Here is a 20,268-nt window from a genome sequence, read left to right on the forward strand (position 1 = left end):
TAACTGTAACGCTCACCTGGTTCCCACGGAGGCGCGGGCGTGGTCTGGACGGCAGTGGCCTCTTCGAAGGAGATGTTCAGCACCCTGAAGATGGAGTGGGTTGGGTTCCCAAATCTGACTTGTCTGGCTCGGATGAATACCCTTCTGTGAGCGAAAAGGAATGGTTAACAGCCTGCGGGTTTAGTGTTGATCTCCTGCTCCCCTTCTCACCCTCCTTGCAACCCTTCTGTAATTCCCTGTGGAGACTCACCTTAGGGATTGAAAAGGCGAGCTCTCCATCCTGCTTCTGATGCAGGGGTGCGTTGGGATCCAGTTACGTCACTGGATAGTAAGTTCGAGTTCGCTTGTCTGTTCCGGTAAGTACCCTAAATGTTTATGGCAAGCTTGAGTCTAAACTGTTCCTCTTCTCTTTTGCAGGTAATGGAAGACTCCGGGCTGTGGGCGGTTTCCGTCGAAAAAATGATTTCAGGTGAGTTTTGGTGTAGGCCCATTACTGTCTTTTCCTGTCTCTTTTTCCTAGGGGGCCGGAGTTCGAGAATGCCGAAGGAACGGAGCCGGCACGAAGCAAAAGCTGAGTCCGACCTGTAAGCAGGTAAGTTTTAAATAGTTCGTTTGCTACGGTTCTTGCATTCACTAATGTGATGTTTGCTTTTTCCCCATAAGGGCCGGGGTGCTGAAATGCCCAAGGAAGGCATCGACCCGAAGGTAAGAAGAATTAGCTTGGCAGGTAAGTGCTTCTTGGTTATTTTCCCCTTCTCACCTTGCTTTCTTCTCTTCGTCTCCCCATAGGTGCTGGAATGCTGCAGGAGATCCGGATGGGCGTCGCAGAGCCGAAGGCGCCACATACAGGTAAGAGAAGAGCGCTGAGATGTATGCGACGCGGTGAGTTTCTAAAATGATGTCTTTTTGCAGGAACGTTGGCGCGCTGAATCCGGAATGCAGCTTTAACAGGTAAGGTTTGTTTCCCCTGTTTCTTCTTCCCTTTTCTATCCTTAGGTGTTTCCAGGATGCTGGCAGGCGTGGTCGAGGGCTGGAGCAGGCACGGTGAGCGTGCAGCTGCTATGAGCAGAACAACGCGAAGCGTGGTTTGCTGTCTGGGCGTGGCTTAAATAGCCTTTCAAGTAGTCCCAGGTATGTATCCTTCCACTGAAGGTATGTATCCTGCCACCAGCCACACCTGTGTGGTTAAGTAGTTCCTTTTTCATCTGGAAGTTGTAGAATGATCTGCCAGGTAAGGAAATTGCAGCATGGTCTGCCAGGTAAGTTTGCACCAAACACTATTCCTTTCATATCTTGTATGAGCCTGGCGCCGATGGTGCCAGGACTGTTATCCCTTATGAGCCTGACGCCAACGGCGCCAGGACTGAGTCCAAAGAGCCCCTATCTGGAGTGGCTGGGACTTCCCTAGTATACATGTTGCCTGCCTCTGAGGGTGCCGGGCCCTGTCTGGCTCCTTGGAGGTAGGCATCATGACAATAACCAACACAGTGCATAGCAAAATACAATAAATATTTTAACAAAAACAACATGCAAGTATGCTGAGGCACAATCAACCGATGGCACTAATCATCCCAGTCATGGTGGACCAGGTTAGCCAACTAGTGTACTATTAAGTCACAAATATTATACAAAGTTGGGTATTTGACACATTTTGAGACCAGACTGAAGAACTCTAGAGCAAAAAATGGATTAATCGCAATAGATGTCAAACAGACATGAGTGACTCCTTGGGTGTGGTTTGCTGGACCAAGGGGGCTAAATAGAAAAAATATTGCCAGAGGTCCAATAGTGCACACACTAGTTTCAGCGAGCAAATCTATGAAAATGCCTTTCTCAGGGCCACACCGGACTCCTATGATTAGTAAGGTAGGAGACAAGCAATATCGTTGCTGCCATAATAAATTGGTCTCTGTTGGCAACACTCCATATGTAACACTGAATGCAGGCCATGAGGAACATTTTGTTGAGAATAAATCAACTTCGCGTTGAGATGTAATATTCCAGTCGACATCACTTTGTTTAACTACATCATGAAATGGAATGGGGCGGGGGGCTGCTGTCAAGCAACCGGCTCATGCAAATGTGAGCCCTAGCTTTCGCTGGGACTCTCGTATCTTTCAATAAAGATTCTGCTTGCAGTTAAGATCCTGTTATATATTGACTACACCAAGGCAGCGGAACGTCTCTGCTACGTCCTCCAGCAATTCCAGAGAGAATTGATGTACTAGAACCCTGTCTCTGCGAAGTTTGAAAAAGTGCACTGAGACCTTCCGTTATCTTGGTGCGGTAGCTGGAGGCGAGTGAGCTATGCCTAGCAGTTTGGCAGAGCAGCGGACTTACAACACGACCTGCTGTGGGAGTGGGAGTACGAGCATGGTCGGCGTGACATTAACGGTGGGGATCCGACAAGTGGCCCGATATCCATGGCGGAGGTTGTAGTCAGTAGCCGTGGGCTGCAGGGAGGGACTGGGCCACGGGCAGCTGCAGCAGGTGCGTGGTGAAGTGCCCCTCTGTAGCTTGGCACCTGACGCCTGCTGTGTGGCGGAAGCATTGGAGGCCTGAAGGAAAAATCTGGACCAGGCCGCTGCAGTGATATGCACTCAATGGTGGTGTGGACATGCAACCTGGTGGCCGTTGTGAGTCTTGAAGCGGGAGCACTAGAGTAGCAATCCGTGGTCCTGAGCCGCAGGCGTTGATTGTACGCACCTCACAGCGGGTGCGCATACATGGCAGGGAGGCTTGGGAGATACCATGTCTGAAACAGCAGTGGAGCTGATTCACGAAGGTGAGGTGCAGCCTTCGCTGCATTGGAGCACAGATTGAATCAAGGGTCTGGAGGAATCAACGTGAGCTGATGTCCTGCCTGTCTGATACCGTAGGAACACGAGTAGTGAGAATCCACTGCTACAGATAAAGTTGGGAGGCCTGCCTGTGGAGTCCACAGCCCAGCCCGAGTGGCATTTGGGGATCCAGGCAGGCTGAAGGAGCTAAGTTCCCCCAATGAGAGGAGACGGCAGCCTGGCGTTAGGAGGGGGCTTGTATATGGCAGTATAGCCCAGAGAGTGGCTGTGTTTGGTTGAAGAGGCACAGAACCGCAACAAAACTGATAGGCAGTCCTTGCAAGACCCATGCCTTAAGTGTCCAGAGGTAAAGTACCCGCTTACTACCCCGGGGCTTGCCGGTTGGGCACAGTGGTCACGTTTTCCTGGTGCAGGCTTCCTCCCCGGGCAATCTGCATCTTTTCAATTAAAGAACAGTACTGCAATCCTATTCTCCCTCACAGACACAGCGCTAATAGACTTGAGCTGGTAGAAGAGGCCTCTGTATGGGGGCTTGGGGGAGGGCGTGATAGCTGTGCATAGGTTCCGGTATCCCTGTGGACCATGATAACTGGTGTGCCACAGTGGGCACAGGAGGTGTGGAGGCAGCTGGAGATGTGGTTGCCAGGAAATAATCTGGCACAAAGGGATCCTGCGGGGAGGGCCAAAGACAAACCCTGGAAAGGGAGCGTACAAAACAAGATGGACTGCTACAGTGAATGCCCCTCTACCCCCTGTCTCATCACAGGAGACGGTGGTGTCCTGTGTGGGTGCTTCCGAGGAACAGAGGATATCTCTCACAGACATTATGAGCACCATAGGGGACTCCAGGTCCTCTGTGGAGGCTAAGATTGATGGATTGCCCTCGGAAGTGTCTTTCCTTCAGCAGGACCTTCTCAACTTGTCCTCACGGGTGGGCGAGGTGGAGCAACGTATATAGGAACAATGAAGACCCGCTCAAGAAGATGGAAAAGCAATTGGCGTCAGTATCACAGAAGCTCACCATCCCAGAAAATCGGGCTGAAGACAGTGAAGGCAGGTACCAACGTAATAACCTGTGCATACTTTGGTTGCCGGAGAAGGAGTAATGGCCAAGTATGGAGCTATTTCTAGTGCGCTGGTTGACGGACCTAATGGCACCCAAAAAACTCCATCTTTTTCTCAATAGAACATGCTCATCGGGCCGCCCCGTGCCTGGTGCACCTCAGCGCACTGTGATTGTGCAACTATTAAATTACAGGGGCTGTGACATTCTCCTACATCTGGCAAGGACTACGGGCCCGATCACATACAATGGGAATCAGATTGTTTTTTTCTCGGACTACACCAGGGAGGTGCAGCGGGCCAGACAGTCCCCTGATTCAGACAAGAGGAAGCTGATGTCCCTTAGTATCAAATACAAACTTTTCTTCCTGGCTCTGCTCAAGGTCTACCATAAGGGCACAGTCTATTTGTTTCACAGCCCCAAGGAAGCTTGGGACTGGATGGAGATGCACATCCTGCCTGGACCTGCCTCTGGAGCTCTGAGAGACTGAGCTAATCGGGGTTGAGACTGGAAATAGTCCCTGAACTTGTTTGACACGCAGGAATCCGTCCCGGCTGGGCCTGCCGGAGGCGGGAATGGTCATGAAGACACTGGCTGACTGGGAGAGTGGGGGGGGAAAGGTAAGCAGCTGGACTTTGCGCAATTGAACAGAGGGTCAGAGTGAACGGTCGGTATGGTGTCCACTTTTATATTTGGGGATCCTATACATGGCGGCCCCAGGCAGGCGAACATGTTTTCTAGGGTTGGGGTATGTTCAGGTTCTCAGGGGTTCAGGTGACAGTTGCTTCTAGTTCAGGAGAAGTACGGGTTGGGGTGTTTTTGTTTACATTGTAGAATTTGGAGATGTTGGGGGGGAGGGTGGGGCAGGGTTGGTTTGTTTGATGATTGGAGCACTGAAGAGATAAGAATTCAGGGGGTTTCTCTGCTGTTTGTCCAGATCAGGGTATAAGAGCAGTCCTTTTTAAAAAAATATCGTACTTGTCTCAAATGTATGGCAGGGAGGATAGACCTAGGACAATCTCCTCCTTAACATGGAACGTGAATGGGCTGGGGTCAGGTATAAAGAGACGACTGGTACTACAACTTCTCAACCGGCACTCTCCTGATGTGGTCCTCCTTACCGAAACACATTCGGTGGCATCGGAGTGCTCCTATTTTTAGACGCACAAACTACTGCATGGCCATACATGACGGCCTTTCCAGAGGAGTAAGGGATGCTTTGATACTACAGCACAAACTGGTTCCCTTCTGGCGGTGGTGCAGGACCTGAGGGGGCGATTTGCACTGGTAACCGGGGAACTCTGGGGAGAGGTTTGGGGAGTAGTGTGTGTGTGTATGCCCCTCCACCACTGGCACTCGACCTTCTGAATGAGAAAAAGGCAGCGCTGTGGACAGATAGGTTCAGCGGGCGGGGGGGACTTCAATGATGCATGGAGGCAACACAAGATCTTATGCACAGTACTGGTAGATTGGTTTGCACTCCCACGAAGTTGAACAAGTTTGTTCTTGCAATGCGGTTGTTGGACGCCTGGAGAGCGGTACCCCCGTTGGGTTTTCTCTTTCTTGTCGGGAGTGCACGGTTCACTATCTAGGTTGGATACTTTTTTGTCCAGATGGGAGATGTGGATAGGCTTAGGTGGGCTACTTTTCCTGGCCAGTGGCATCTCTGACCATTCTCTTTTGGTTATGGAGATGGATACAGAAAGAATCAAGGAGAGAACGCCATGGCATATGAACAGATGAATGAATATTTAAACACCAGAGGTGTTATGGGAAGGTTATAAGGCGGTCCTACTGAGGAAATTATCTCCCTAGTTGCGGCTCCCTAGTTGCGGCTCACAGGGCTGTTAATAGACCAGGTGGTCAGGCAACCGGAGGAGCAGGAGAGGGTGGCAGATGAGGCATATTTGGAGCAGGGTACCTTGAACAGGTGGGTGGGGCTCCAAAGGACATTGGAGCGGCTTCGGCACTGGACAATGCATTTGCGCTTTTGCTCAAAATGAGCCCGAATCAGAGGACCGTGATTTTGATTTATTTGTAAAGCACGCACCTGACGAAATAAATCGTGTCTGGGCACTGATGTAACAAGTAACAGTAAATCTGCTTCCATACTGAGGATATCAGATCAGAAAATATTTCGCACAAACCAGTAACTAACCATCCATATTCCCTAACGGAACAGTTGAGTCTTCACAACCTTAAGGAATGCAGTGAGTGTTTTCAGGCCTCAAATGGTTCCAGGGAGACTATTCTAAAGTCTTGGTACATAAACCTTTTAATCTTCGATCCCCTTTACTCACGTGTAAATTCTTGTCACATGAACGTAATTGGCGGCTTGGAATGTAACAGGAAGCAAAATGAGTGGGCACCACATGAACATTAATCCACTTATTATTGATATACAAAGTCTCTAATAAATACCAGTCTTTTGAAAAGTAGTTTTTTGTGCAGGAGCAGGCTGTAAAAGGTTTGGAGACACCCAAGCCCAAAATAACAACTAAAGCAAGAGACTAGGTGAAATACCCAATAATACAGCCGCTCTCTGGAATCCCAATCTGGGTTATGATTAATTGCAATTTTTCTGAACACTCAGTATAGACCTTAGAGGTAATTTACAAAAAGACTCAAAAATGCTGTTGTTTTCCAACAATGATTTTATATGTCAAACCAAAGTTTTTCTGAAAAATAAAAGGTAGTCACTAATAGTGTTTTAGTGAGGAAGAGTTTGCCAAAAATAACTCCATAAACAGACTAAATTGTGCCAATGCATTTCGGAATAGATATTCCTTCATCAGGGCAAGTCTGAACAACATAAACATAATATGTACATATAAATGTTAAAATAAACAGTGCAAAAATACATCCAAATATAGAAAAAGCATCATGTGAAATAAACGTATGAAATAAAGCACATACCAAGAAGTAGTGTTTGCAGAAGCAGAAGGTAGCCCGAATCAAAGAAAACAAAAAGAAACCAATCAGTGGTGTGGTAAGCGCTGGTTTAGTATAGCTATATGTAAGGGAAATAGTCAATTACCTGAAATAGGTAAGTCAAACGTAGCAAACTGAATTCAAGCTGTAATAGTCAAAAACAAACTGCCCCACCGAAATCAGCGAAGTACGTACCACTGAAGAGCGGTATCTGTAAGCAGGAAGACATGTTAATGTCTATCTAAGAGCGTTCATGGTTACAAGTGTTGCTAAACGCATAATTCCCTGCAGAGCGTAGATATCAAGCTTACCGTCACGGGGAACGGAGCGGAGCAGTTCTCGCTGGGTCTGCCGATAGCAGACTGACCTCGCCGCATCGGAGCGTTGCCAGGCAACGATGTTACATACGACACGTGATCGCGGCTCCTCTAGAAGGGCGCGCGCTACGTGTCGAGGCTGCAATCAAGCCAGTAGGCTTGAATTAGGTTGAAATAATTATAGGTCCTCCCAGGCTTATAAATGGAAAACTAGTCATTTGAAAAATAGAAATTTACAAAACGGAAAATCATGGAAAGGGAAGAAATACTCGAAACGAAAAACTGCAGTAACGTGGGTAGAGGGATCAAATAATTGCTAAAACATTACAAATGAAATGAAATGGGATAAAACAAGTAGGGTAAACACAAGCGTTATAAACGCAGCATCGGAGCGTTGCTAAGCAACGATGTTACATACGACACGTGATCGCGGCTCCTCTAGAAGGGCGCGCGCTTCGTGTCGAGGCTGCAATCAAGCCAGTAGGCTTGAATTAGGTTGAAATAAATATTTATAGGACCTCCCAGGCTTATAATTGGAAAACTAGACATTTGAAAAATAGAAATTTACAAAACGAAAAATCATGGAAAGGGAAGAAATACTCGAAACAAAAAACTGCAGTAACGTGGGCATTGGGATCAAATAAATTGCTAAACCATTACAAATGAAATGAAATGGGATAAAACAAGTGGGGTAAAAAACAAAAAGGATAGAATTGAAAGCATACTGTAACTTTGACATCAGACTCAGAAGCATAGTTGAACACATAACATTTTCTAACAATGTACATCAATTAAAGGTATACATTAATGCTGCCAATGGTGTCGTCAGATAGGATGGCACCTTGGGTCCTGGACAGAGGTCCAGGAAATGCAGCATTCGGGTCAGCGATACAATGTGTGTTGCATAGCCACATGCACATGTAACATTAAAGGATACCAAAACAGTTTCAAGTTAACATCCACAATCATGTTATGTAAGCCATGGTTCCACTTATACCTGAATGTAAATTCAAACAGATTTGTTCAAACAGAGGAAGTAACATACAATTAGAGAAAACAGTGATAATTAATCTCCTCGTTTAGTCCATTAGGTCCTAAACTACCAAGTTTGTCTATCCAGAAGGTCTCTCTGCGATTCAGGCGTTGGCATAAATCTTCATGAGGACTGTTTTTGGTTAGTACCTCCAGAATCACAAATCTTATCTGTGTCACATTATGTCCATTGGCCACCCAATGTCGTGCCACGGCTGAATTGATGTTCGCATTTCGGATACAGGACCGATGTTCACTCCACCTTAATTTTGCTGTTTGTCCGACATGGAATTTACCACATGGGCATTTAATGCCATAAATTATGTTGCTGCTGTCATAAGTATCAAAAGTCTTAAGCAAAATCTTTTTCCCTGTTCTGGGATGATTAATGGTGTTGCCTTTAATAACAAAGTTACAGTTAACACAATGGAGGCAAGGCAATGTTCCAGTGCGTTGAGTTGTGGGTCCCTTCGCTGTTGGTTTGGTTTGCACCAGTTCGTCTCTCAAGTTCCTACTGCGTTGATACGCAAAAACTGGTCTTTCACTAAACAAATTCTGTACCCTAATGTCATTTTTAAAGATCTCCCAGTGTTTCATGATGGTTTTCTTGATTGTGTTGCTTTGAATGGAAAACTTAGATACGTATACTGGTGATTTCAATTCTTTTATTTTTGGGGTTCTGTGTTGATAATAGAGTCTCTCATGACAGGGCATTGACTTTGTCAGACGCTATCTCAAGTTCATTTTGTTTATAGACACGGGCCAGTAATTTCTCTTTCATCTCCATCTGTTGCATTTTACAGTCCTCAGGGTCACTCACTATCTTTTTAACCCGTAGTAACTGACTGTATGGCAGGTTTCTGAGCAGACTTGGCTGGTGAAAGCTGAGGCGATGCAAGAGATTATTGCGATCACTCACCTTCTGGAACAGTGAAGTACTATAGCAGGTTGCTTGCTTTCTGACTTGGACATCTAGGAAAGTTATGGTGTCATGCGAGATCTCCTTAGTGAACTGGATCCTTTGGTCAATGCTATTAAGGTATTCGAAAAAAGTCTCAAAAGATTCTCTGGTCCCCTTCCAAACTCCAAAAATATAATCTATGTATCGTGTCCACAGCCGGATATCCTTGTTCCATTCTTGTCTATTCAATACATGGTCAGTCTCAAATTTGTGCATGAAACTGTTGGCGTATGAGGGTGCCATGGTGGCCCCCATTGATGTCCCTGAAGTTTGTAGATAAAACTGGTTGCCATACTGAAAGTAGGAGTTTTCTGCAATGAATTGTAAAAGAACCAGTATAAATTCCTTTTGTGCACGTATTTCAGATGTTTCAAGCAAAAGCCACTCTACAGCTTCTATCCCCAAATCATGAGGTATAGAGGTGTACAAACTTTTCACGTCAATAGTAAACATCAGATCCTCCTGTAGAGGTGTCAGGGAGTTAAGTTTTTGAAGGAAATGGGTGGTATCTCGAGTGTAGGTAGACGTTTTCTGAATAAGAGGCTGCAGGAAGAAGTCAATGTAAATACCCAGAGGTTGATTGATGCTCTCCATTCCTGCGACAATTGGTCTGCCAGGTGGTTTAGTACTGTCTTTATGGATCTGGAATTCTGAATTCCTGGTAATCTGGAATCTTGGCTGGACTGTCTTGTGTTTCCAATTCTCAAAATTCTATTAAACAAAACTTGGAGTCTTTTGGCTAAAGCACTCGAATTAGAATGGATCAATGAGCATACACAGAGATTCCTTTCCAAAAGCCACCCCAGCATCCCAAATTTCTATACATTCCCAAAGATCCATAAAGACAGTACTAAACCACCTGGCAGACCAATTGTCGCAGGAATGGAGAGCATCAATCAACCTCTGGGTATTTACATTGACTTCTTCCTGCAGCCTCTAATTCAGAAAACTTCTACCTACACTTGAGATACCACCCATTTCCTTCAAAAACTTAACTCCCTGACACCTCTATAGGAGGATCTGATGTTTACTATTGACGTGAAAAGTTTATACACCTCTATACCTCATGATTTGTGGATAGAAGCTATAGAGTGGCTTTTGCTTGAAACATCTAAAATACTTGCCCAAAAGGAATTTATACTGGTTCTTTTACAATTCATTGCAGAAAACTCCTACTTTCAGTATGGCAACCAGTTTTATCTACAAACTTCAGGGACATCAATGGGGGCCACCATGGCACCCACATACACCAACAGTTTCATGCACAAATGTGAGACTGACCATGTATTGAATAGACAAGAATGGAACAAGGATATCCGGCTGTGGACACAATACATAGATCATATTTTTGGAGTTTGGAAGGGGACCAGAGAATCTTTTGAGACTTTTTTCGAATGCCTTAATGGCATTGACCAAAGGATCCAGTTCACTAAGGAGATCTCGCATGACACCATAACTTTCCTAGATGTCCAAGTCAGAAAGCAAGCAACCTGCTATAGTACTTCACTGTTCCGGAAGGTGACTGATCTCAATAATCTCTTGCATCGCCTCAGTTTTCACCAGCCAAGTCTGCTCAGAAACCTGCCATACAGTCAGTTACTATGGGTTAAAAAGATAGTGAGTGACCCTGACGACTGTAAAATGCAACAGATGGAGATGAAAGAGAAATTTCTGGCCCGTGGCTATAAACAAAATGAACTTGAGATAGCGTCTGACAAAGTCAATGCCCTATCACGAGAGATTCTATTATCAACACAGAACCCCAAAAATAAGAGAATTGAAATCACCGGTATACGTATCTAAGTTTTCCATTCAAAGCAACAAAATCAAGAAAACCATCATGAAACACTGGGAGATCTTTAAAAATAACATTAGGGTACAGAATTTGTTTAGTGAAAGACCAGTTTTTCCATATCAACGCAGTAGGAACTTGAGAGACGAACTGGTGCAAACCAAACCAACAGCGAAGGGACCCACAACTCAACGCAATGGAACATTCCCTTGCCTCCATTGTGTTAACTGTAACTTTGTTATTAAAGGCAACACCATTAATCATCCCAGAACAGGGAAAAAGATTTTGCTTAAGACTTTTGGTACTTGTGACAGCAGTAACATCATTTATGGCATTAAATGCCCATGTGGTAAATTCGATGTCGGACAGTCGACAAGAACAGCAAAATTAAGGTGGAGTGAACATCGGTCCTGTATCCGAAATGCGAACATCAATTCAGCCGTGGCACGACATTGGTTGGCCAATGGACATAATGTGACACAGATAAGATTTGTGATTCTGGAGGTACTAACCAAAAACAGTCCTCATGAAGATTTATGTCAACGCCTGAATCGCAGAGAGACCTTCTTTATAGACAAACTTGGTAGTTTAGTACCTAATGGACTAAACGAGAAGATTAATTATCACTGTTTTCTCTAATTGTATGTTACTTCCTCTGTTTGAACGAATCTGTTTGAATTTACATTCAGGTATAAGTGGAAACATTGCTTACATAACATGATTGTGGATGTTAACTTGAAACTGTTTTGGTATCCTTTAATGTTACATGTGCATGTGGCTATGCAACACACATTGTATCTCTGACCCGAATGCTGCATTTCCTGGACCCCTCTGTCCAGGACCCAAGATGACGTCCTATCTGACAACACCATTGGCAGCATTAATGTATACCTTTAATTGATGTAAATTGTTATGTGATCAACTATGCATCTGAGTCTGATGTCAAAGTTGCAGTATGCTTTCAATTCTATCCTTTTTGTTTTTTACCCCACTTGTGTTTACCCTACTTGGTTTATCCCATTTCATTTCAATCGTAATGGTTTAACAATTTATTTGATCCCAATGCCCACGTTACTGCAGTTTTTTGTTTCGAGTATTTCTTCCCTTTCCATGATTTTTCGTTTTGTAAATTTCTATTTTTCAAATGTCTAGTTTTACAATTATAAGCCTGGAAGGTCCTATAAATATTTATTTTAACCTAATTCAAGCCTACTAGCTTGATTGCAGCATCGACACGAAGCGCGCGCCCTTCTAGAGGAGCCACGATCACGTGTCGTATATAACATCGTTGCTTAGCAACGCACCGATGCGGCTTTTATAAGACTTGTGTTTAACCTACTTGTTTTATCCCATTTCATTTCATTTGTAATGTTTTAGCAATTATTAGATCCCTATGCCCACGTTACTGCAGTTTTTCGTTTCGAGTATTTCTTCCCTTTCCATGATTTTCCGTTTTGTAAATTCCTATTTTTCAAATGTCTAGTTTTCCATTTATAAGCCTGGGAGATCCTATAAATAATTATTTCAACCTAATTCAAGCCCACTGGCTTGATTGCAGCCTCGACACGTAGCGCGCGCCCTTCTAGAGGAGCCGCGATCACGTGTCGTATGTAACATCGTTGCCTAGCAACGCTCCAATGCGGCGAGGTCAGTCTGCTATCGGCAGACCCAGCGAGAACTGCTCCGTACCGTTCCCCGTGACGGTAAGCTTGATATCTACGCTCTGCAAGGAATTATGCGTTTAGCAACGCTTGTAACCAGGACCGCTCTAAGATAGACATTAACACGTCTTCCTGTTTACAGATACCGCTCTTCAGTGATACGTACTTCGCTGATTTTGGTGGGGCAGTTCGTTTTTGACTATTACAGCTTGAATTCAGTTTGCTGCGTTTCACTTACCTATTTCAGGTAATTGACTATTTCCCTTACATATAGCTATACTAAACCAGCGCTTACCACACCACTGATTGGTTTTCTTTTTGTTTTCTTTAATTCGGTCTACCTTCTGCTTCTGCAAACACTACTTCTTGGTATGTGCTTTATTTCATACGTTTATTTCACATGATGCTTTTTCTATATTTTTGCACTGTTTATTTTAACATTTAAATGTACATATTATGTTTATGTTGTTCAGACTTGCCCTGATGAAGGAATATCTATTCCGAAATGCATTGGCACAATTTAGTCTGTTTATGGAGTTATTTGTGGCAAGCTCTTCCTCACTAAAACACTATTAGTGACTACCTTTTATTTTTCAGAAAAACTTTGGTTTGACAGATAAAATCATTGTTGGAAAACAGCATTTTTGAGTCTTTTTGCAAATTACCTCTAAGGTCTATACTGAGTGTTCAGAAAAATTGCAATTAATCATAACCCAGATTGGGATTCCAGAGAGCGGCTCTATGACTGGGTATTTCACCTAGTCTCTTGCTTTAGTTGGCTTGGAATGTAACTCCTAATTTTATCTGATAGTTAACTTGGAGATAATTGATTCACACATTTGAAGGCAAGACAGAGGATTTTTAAATCTATGCGCTCTTTCACAGCAAGCCAATGTATAGAACGTCTTAGATTGGAGATGGGGGAAGATTTTGCCACCCTAGACACTAATCTGACTGCAGCATTTTGAGCCACGTGTTGTCTCTGCGTTTGGAATATTGGTATTCCTGACAGCAGCGTGTTGCCATAATCCGGTCGCATGTTGATGAGGGTCCCCATGACTATTGCTCTGTCCTCGTTCGCTATGAACGGCAAGATTTGTCTAAGCATTCATAGGGTGTAAAACACTGACTGCACCTTTGCACTAACCTGCGCTCCACATCCCATATTATCTTCCCACACACAGCCCAATTTTTTTATTTTTGGGGAGAAGTCCAGTTGTGAACCCAAAAGACATGGTGACCGCGCCTGCTTGGTATGTTGGAGATGATGTTTTGAGGCAAATAACACAACCTCTGCCTTGCTGGAATTTAACAGCAGCTGGTTAGCACACATCCAAGCCTGTACCTCGTTTAGGCACTGTTCCACTAATTCAAAGGTCTCCTCTGATCTCTCTACTTTCAGGAACACCTGAGTATCATCCGCATAGGAATGGAATTTAATGCAATGTTTCCTCAAGATGTCCATAAGGGATTTAACATATAAGTTAAAAAGTAGAGGGGAGAGTGAGGATCCCTGTGGAAACCCACACTTTTGTAAAAAAGTAGTCTGACAGGAAACCTTTGTTCCCTTCCGGTCAGAAATGACTCGAACCACTGAAGGTCTTGTCCCGAGATCTTTCCAACCTCCCGTAGCCGCTTCAACAGGATCTCGTGATCTACCCTATCAAACACGGCAGATAGGTCCAGCATAATCAATAAAGACATGTCCCCCTGATCTGCCGTTTCCAGGAGATTGTTCCAGACTGTCAATAATGCAGCCTCTGTCCCAAATCCTGGACGAAATCCTCATTGTAGGATTTTGTGCTGGTAAAATGCTGGCCTGCCTGGAAAGTAGAGAGGAAGAGCAAAGGTATGTGAGGGAGATGGAGGGTCCGGATCGGGGAGGATGCGGAGATCGCAGATTATTTTGCTGCATATTATGAGGAGCTTTACTGCTCCCGACCGATTGGGGACCATACGGGGAGCTTTTTCTTCTTGGTGAATGTCTTAGATGAGGCTGAACCCTGCCAAGAGGGATGATTTGGAGACAGATATCACAGGGGAGGAGGTAGCAGCTGCTGTATCGCACCTGCAGTCAGGTAAGGCACCTGGGCCTAATGGGTTTCCAATTGAGGTATGAAAAAATCTGGGAGATGTGAGGTTAGCACATATATACAATTTGTTCAATCCTTCGAAGGCCACCAGCATGCTCCACCGGACCTCTGGAGAACCCATATAGTTTTTACGTAGACCCCCGGAGTCCTGTGCCTCTTACAGGCCTATGTCCCTCATTAACAGGGAGGTTAAGATTCTGGCATGGGTGCTGGTGGAGTGTCCTACTAGAGTAATCAAATCTTTGGTCCACCTGGATCAGTGGATTTATGCCGAAGTCTACCAGGATGAACATTCATAGATTATTCATGGCCGTATCTGAGACACGCACGCAGGATGAACCATTATCGCTTCCATTGGTAGATGTGGAAAAGGCCTTTAATTCAGTGGAATGGAGGTTCTTATGGGAGGTGATGTCTTGCATGGGGTTCCAGGAATGTTTCCTGGGGTGGGTGCATCTACTATATGCGTCTCCGAGCATGCAGTGGCCCTCAGAATGCAGTGGTCACAGTTCTCAGACAAGATGTCGGATCCCGTTCAGATTCCAATCTCAGTCTCCCAGGATCTTCTATGGTGGGCCACTGAAGGGAACCTGATGAAGGGGGAGCCGTTTTGGCAACCATGGCCAGAGGTGACTATAGTGACGTCTGCTTCCCTCACAGGATGGGGCACTCATGCCAACGACTTGACCGCCAGCGGTCATTGGTCTCAGTCGGAGTCCAAACTCCACATAAACCTGTTAGAGCTGAGGGCCATCAGGCTAACCCTGAAGGCTTTCTTGCCATCTGTGCGGGGGAAGAATGTCCTGATCATGACGGACAACACTATGGCCATGCATTACATCAACAAAAAAAGGGAAGGTAGGGTCACTCCAGTTGTGCAGAGGCGCAATGCAGCTCTGGTTCAAGCAATCCAGCAAGGCATTTCGCTCTCAGCGGTTCATCTGGCAGGAGACGAAAATGCGGCGGCAGATGCTCTGAGCAGCCAGAGCACGATCTCTCACGAGTGGGAGTTGGCTCAGGAAGTCCTCCTGGAGATCTTCGCCCTTTGGAGAACCCCACAAGTGGATCTCTTCGCCACCAATGCCAACCGGAAGTGCAAGATATTCTGCTCAAGGGAATTTCCTCCGAGTGGAGACTTGGGAGACACATTTGTAGTGGATTGGTCATTCCCACTGGTGTACGCGTTTCCTCCAGTCCCCGTCATTCCTCAAGTGTTACGGAGTTTACGGAGGTTCGGATGCCGCATGATCCTCATTGCTCCGGATTGGGCCAGGAGAGCGTGGTACCCGGACCTTCTAGAAATGTCCATCTGCCCTCCACGACGTCTTCCCTACTGAGAGCATCTGCTCTCGCGAGAGGGGGGGTCAGGTTCTCCATCCAGAGGTCAGGACTCTCAACCTTCCCGCTTGGTATCTGAATGGTTGAGGTATAAGGATTGGGACCTCCCGGATGATGTGCATGGAGGTGTTGCTTTCAGCCAGAAGGCCAGCAACAAAATCCCTGTACCGTTGCCGTTGGCGTAAGTTCTGCGACTGGTGCAGAGGACATAATGTTGATCCTTTTCAGTGTTCCATTCCTATGGTTTTGTCTTTCTTACTTTATTTGGCCCACAGGGGCCTTCAAGTGGGTACCATTAAAGGTTACCTGGCGGCGCTGTCTATATTTAAGCGCTTGTCTGAAGAATGGTCTTACTTTAAGATTTCTTTGATTTCTCAATTTCTTAAAGGACTGACTAATATGTTCCCACTGTCCCCTTTCCAGGTGCCGGTTTGGTATTTGAATTTGGTTTTGAAATTTCTCAGGGGTTCTCCGTTTGAACCTTTGCACTCTTGTCCTTTCAGATTGTTGTCTTTCAAGACAGTGTTCTTGGTTGCGGTTACTGCTGCTCGCAGAGTGAGTGAATTGCAGGCACTTTCATCTAAGCCACCCTTTACTGTGTTCCACAAGGATAGGGTTGTACTGAGGGTACGTCCTTCATTTCTACCTAAGGTAGTGTCTGAGTTTCATTTACGCCAGAAAGTGGTACTTCCTGCTTTCTATCCTCCTCCTCATCCTGGTAATAGATTGGACCCTAGGAGAGCTCTGAGCTTCTATATTTGTAGGATGTCCAGGGTCACAGTGGAAGATCAACTCTTTGTGGGGTATGCTGGTCACCGATTGGGCCAGGCTGTGTCGACCTTGTCCAGGTGGATTATCATCACAATTTCTGAATGTTACCGTTTGGCGGGCAAGGACCCTCCGGAAGGGTTGCAAGCTCATTCTACTAGGACTAGGGGAGTGGCTGCTTCCACAGCACTGCAGCGGGGAGTTCCTATAAGGAACATTTGTGATGCAGCCACATGGGCTTCTATCCACACCTTTGTAAAACATTACTCCCTGGATACGCACCATGGTCAAGATATGGCCTTTTGAAAGGTGGTTCTTTATTCTGCCATCTGATTGGGTACTCTTAATTCTTTTCCCTCCTCCATTTTCTGGTACTGCTTTGGGAGTCTGTCAAAGATGTGGATTACGTTGGAGGACACAATCCATTTGAAGAACAAGTTACTTACTGTTAGGGAGAATTCTCTGTTTAGGCTGAATTTCCTAACCTAGTGAGTCCCCCAGCAGCTTTGCTGGATTTCTAGAGTTTGTTTTTTTCTCCTGCCAAGAGTGAGACTCTTTTTCTCCCGCTCCTGGACATGATTTGTGACGTTCCTTTGACTGTTAATGTGTTTTATGGGCTATGGGGTCCTTTACTCCATAGGGTCTCATGTGTTTTTACTATGTGTGTTACACAGCACCCTCCGCGCAGTGACACAGGGGTGTCATAGTGCCACCCCACCATAGACTCCATACCCTGGGACTGACTACTGTCTCCCAGGGCATGTAAAGTCACCATTGGCTTTACTAGTCCCAAATTATTAACAGAAACCAGTACAAACCATCATATTGGGGACGTACTGGTCGGGGCAATTCGATTGCCCCGGGGTCTGTTAGTCGAGGGGGCACGTCTCCGTCCCCCCTGATCGAGTTTTGGCTGGTGGCAGTGGATACTACTTTTTTTATTCGACCGCAAATATATCTCTATGGGATTTTCCCATTGTTCGAGGCTACCAACTTTAATTATTTAATTCTCATAGCCTCGAACATACCGGCGGTTTATTTATTTAATATTAATTCGCCGGTTGGTATTTTTTGCCAGGACTCGATTCTAAAATGGCGTTTGTGTTCTCTGCTGTGACTCCAACCCAAGTCGAGCCCTTTGTTCCACTTTTTGGCGGGCATCTCCACAGAAGCCTCCAAGAGTGGTGCCACTCTGTCTGGGTACCACAGGGGGTGCCGGAGGGGGGGGTTAGGCACCCTGGACTGAGTTACAAGTTGCACTCTTGTGCGATTGGCTCACCACTTAGCATGTTTGATTGACAGCTAGGCTGAGTGAATGGGGGTGTGCTACATAAAAGCAGGGCTTTTGGGACTGGAACTTCAGAAGTCGCCACAGGACCTGAGAATCTGACGAGGGAGAAGCTGAGCGAACCTTCTACGACGACACCACCGGTGGAGCCCTGTAGAACAGACTCACCACTTCCCGACGACAGAGAAGATCTCCCGGCTGGAGAGTCTTCTTCCCCTGACTGGTGGGCACAACCAGTTTACCTTCTTTTCCTCGCATCCCAGGACGTCTTGTGGTCGAATTGCCCGTGCCAAGCACCCCGGCAACCGGATAGCCACTTACCACTGGACCGCAAATGAAAGGACCGCTCCTTTTAACTGAGAACTCTGTGGCTGGTTTCTTCCCTGGCAGTGCAACAGACTCCTGTCTTCCCCCCCGACGAGATCCTCTCTTCCCCCGGACGAAGCACCGACTTGCATCCGCTGCCATGAACAACTGCCCCCGCTGGAGTATTCTCACCACTTTAAGGTACCGTGTCCGCCAGGCCTCCCTTTCTAAAGATTGCTACAAGGTAATAATAATCCCTAAACCTTCTGGACTGGGCTGGCCGCCTTGACCATCTAACTGGTCCCTTTCTTTTGGTCCAACTCTTTCTGAACCTTTTCGAGACTTTGGTGCACTTTTCGACCGTGTGACCTTGGACACATTTCGTTCTGATCCTCTTAAAGTGGATCCGGCTTTCTGAACTCTAACTTCACGGTTTGACTCTGCCTTCCTCTCTTGCTGTGTTCTTTTGAAAGTGTTGGGATCTGTTTCAATTTATGTTCTGCCTTTCTCTCCCTTTTAAACCGAATTATTAGAGTGCCATCTGCGTTAAGCGCTCACCGCTGTCTGAAAATAAGTGGGGCTTTACTTAAGACTTGTCTAATATTCTTTTAAGGGAGTGTATATCTTTTAGTGACCATGTTTTTGAACTGCTTAATATTAGTGCCTGTGTGTTTTATTAGATGTGGTTTTAAATAAATAATTATCTCTTTTGCACCAAGCTCTGGTCAGTGTTTGCTTGTTCTACTGTGTTCTTTTGACCTATTGCGAATACTCTGTATACTGCCTAACTCTTCTTGAGGGAAGTCTGACTGCTCAGCCACAGCTACCAAGTGAATCTGTGTGGTACAGACTGCTACCAAGTGGTTTTACTGCCAAACACCTGTAGTCTTAAATCTTTTGCAGTGGTCCCAGAGGGAACTGCACAGGTTTCTGCCTAACACTTACCAAACTGGTAAGGTTCTTTCGATTGGATGTTCCTCCAACGTATTCCACATCGCCATCCCAACCTGCCCCTCTGGAGAATTTCCTATGCAATTGCAGCTTACGTTACCGCAAGGCTACGTGCAGTCAAGCAGGCATTGGATATGTGAAGGTCACACGTTATGGGGGGAAAAAACTTAAACTGAGATCTTTTTGTATTGTTCTGTATTTAACTGCAATCATAGCTCATGTGTTGTAGTATATTTACAAGCAGTCACAATTGGCATAATTTTCTTTTTTGTGTATTCAATAATCTTGAGTATTTCAACATGAATCCATTCATAATTTTTATGTAATTAAATGTATTGAAATTGAAACGTGTTTTTGCTAATCATTTTATTAACCTTATGAGACGCCTGTGAATGTAAAGGTAAGTGCGCCTAAATAGTTGCAATGTCCTTTCTGGAACGTCTTGTGTGCTAATAAGTGTAAAATGATGTTCAAATTAAGAATCTAAGCAGATTTAAAATTATACATTTACATCAAATATTTCAGCGTATGTGCTGATGTGTGGTTTTGGTAATTTACCTTATTTCGCTATTGGAGGAGACGTTACACAGACAACAGGATTGGAGATCAGATGGATGGTAGAAAAAAGGAATAAAGAATTTTGGCTATTTCACTTTTGCTACATATGGCCCTGCAAGAGCTTCATCTTTGATTTTATGGAAAGATGTGCACGTTAATAACAAACTGTTTACACTTTCTGACACTTGAAATCAAAACCCACAATTGTTGGTTATTTTCTGAAATAAAAGTAAGAGTTACGGTGCACTGGTCTACCTTTCTTTTTGTTCTTCACAATTTCATAAATTTGTTGATAAATATGTCGGGGAGCATCAAAATAAATCTTAATAAAGACTTGCCTTACCGTTTCCGCCGCCTGAAATCCTGGTACTAAATGGATATTACAGACTGCGGAGTAGCGGTACATTC

At 45.2% G+C, this 20,268-nt stretch overlaps 1 protein-coding gene across 2 annotated transcripts in view; it reads left to right on the top strand.

Moving 5' to 3' along the window:
• The window catches only part of NAGK (N-acetylglucosamine kinase), a 460,912-nt gene that overhangs the window by 439,515 nt on the left and 1,129 nt on the right, over positions 1-20,268 (top strand). The gene's annotated exons all lie outside the window — the stretch shown is intronic.

This window comes from Ambystoma mexicanum, chromosome 6q (genome assembly GCF_040938575.1).
Source record: "Ambystoma mexicanum isolate Mex_15411 chromosome 6q, UKY_AmexF1_1, whole genome shotgun sequence".
NCBI lineage: Eukaryota > Metazoa > Chordata > Amphibia > Caudata > Ambystomatidae > Ambystoma > Ambystoma mexicanum.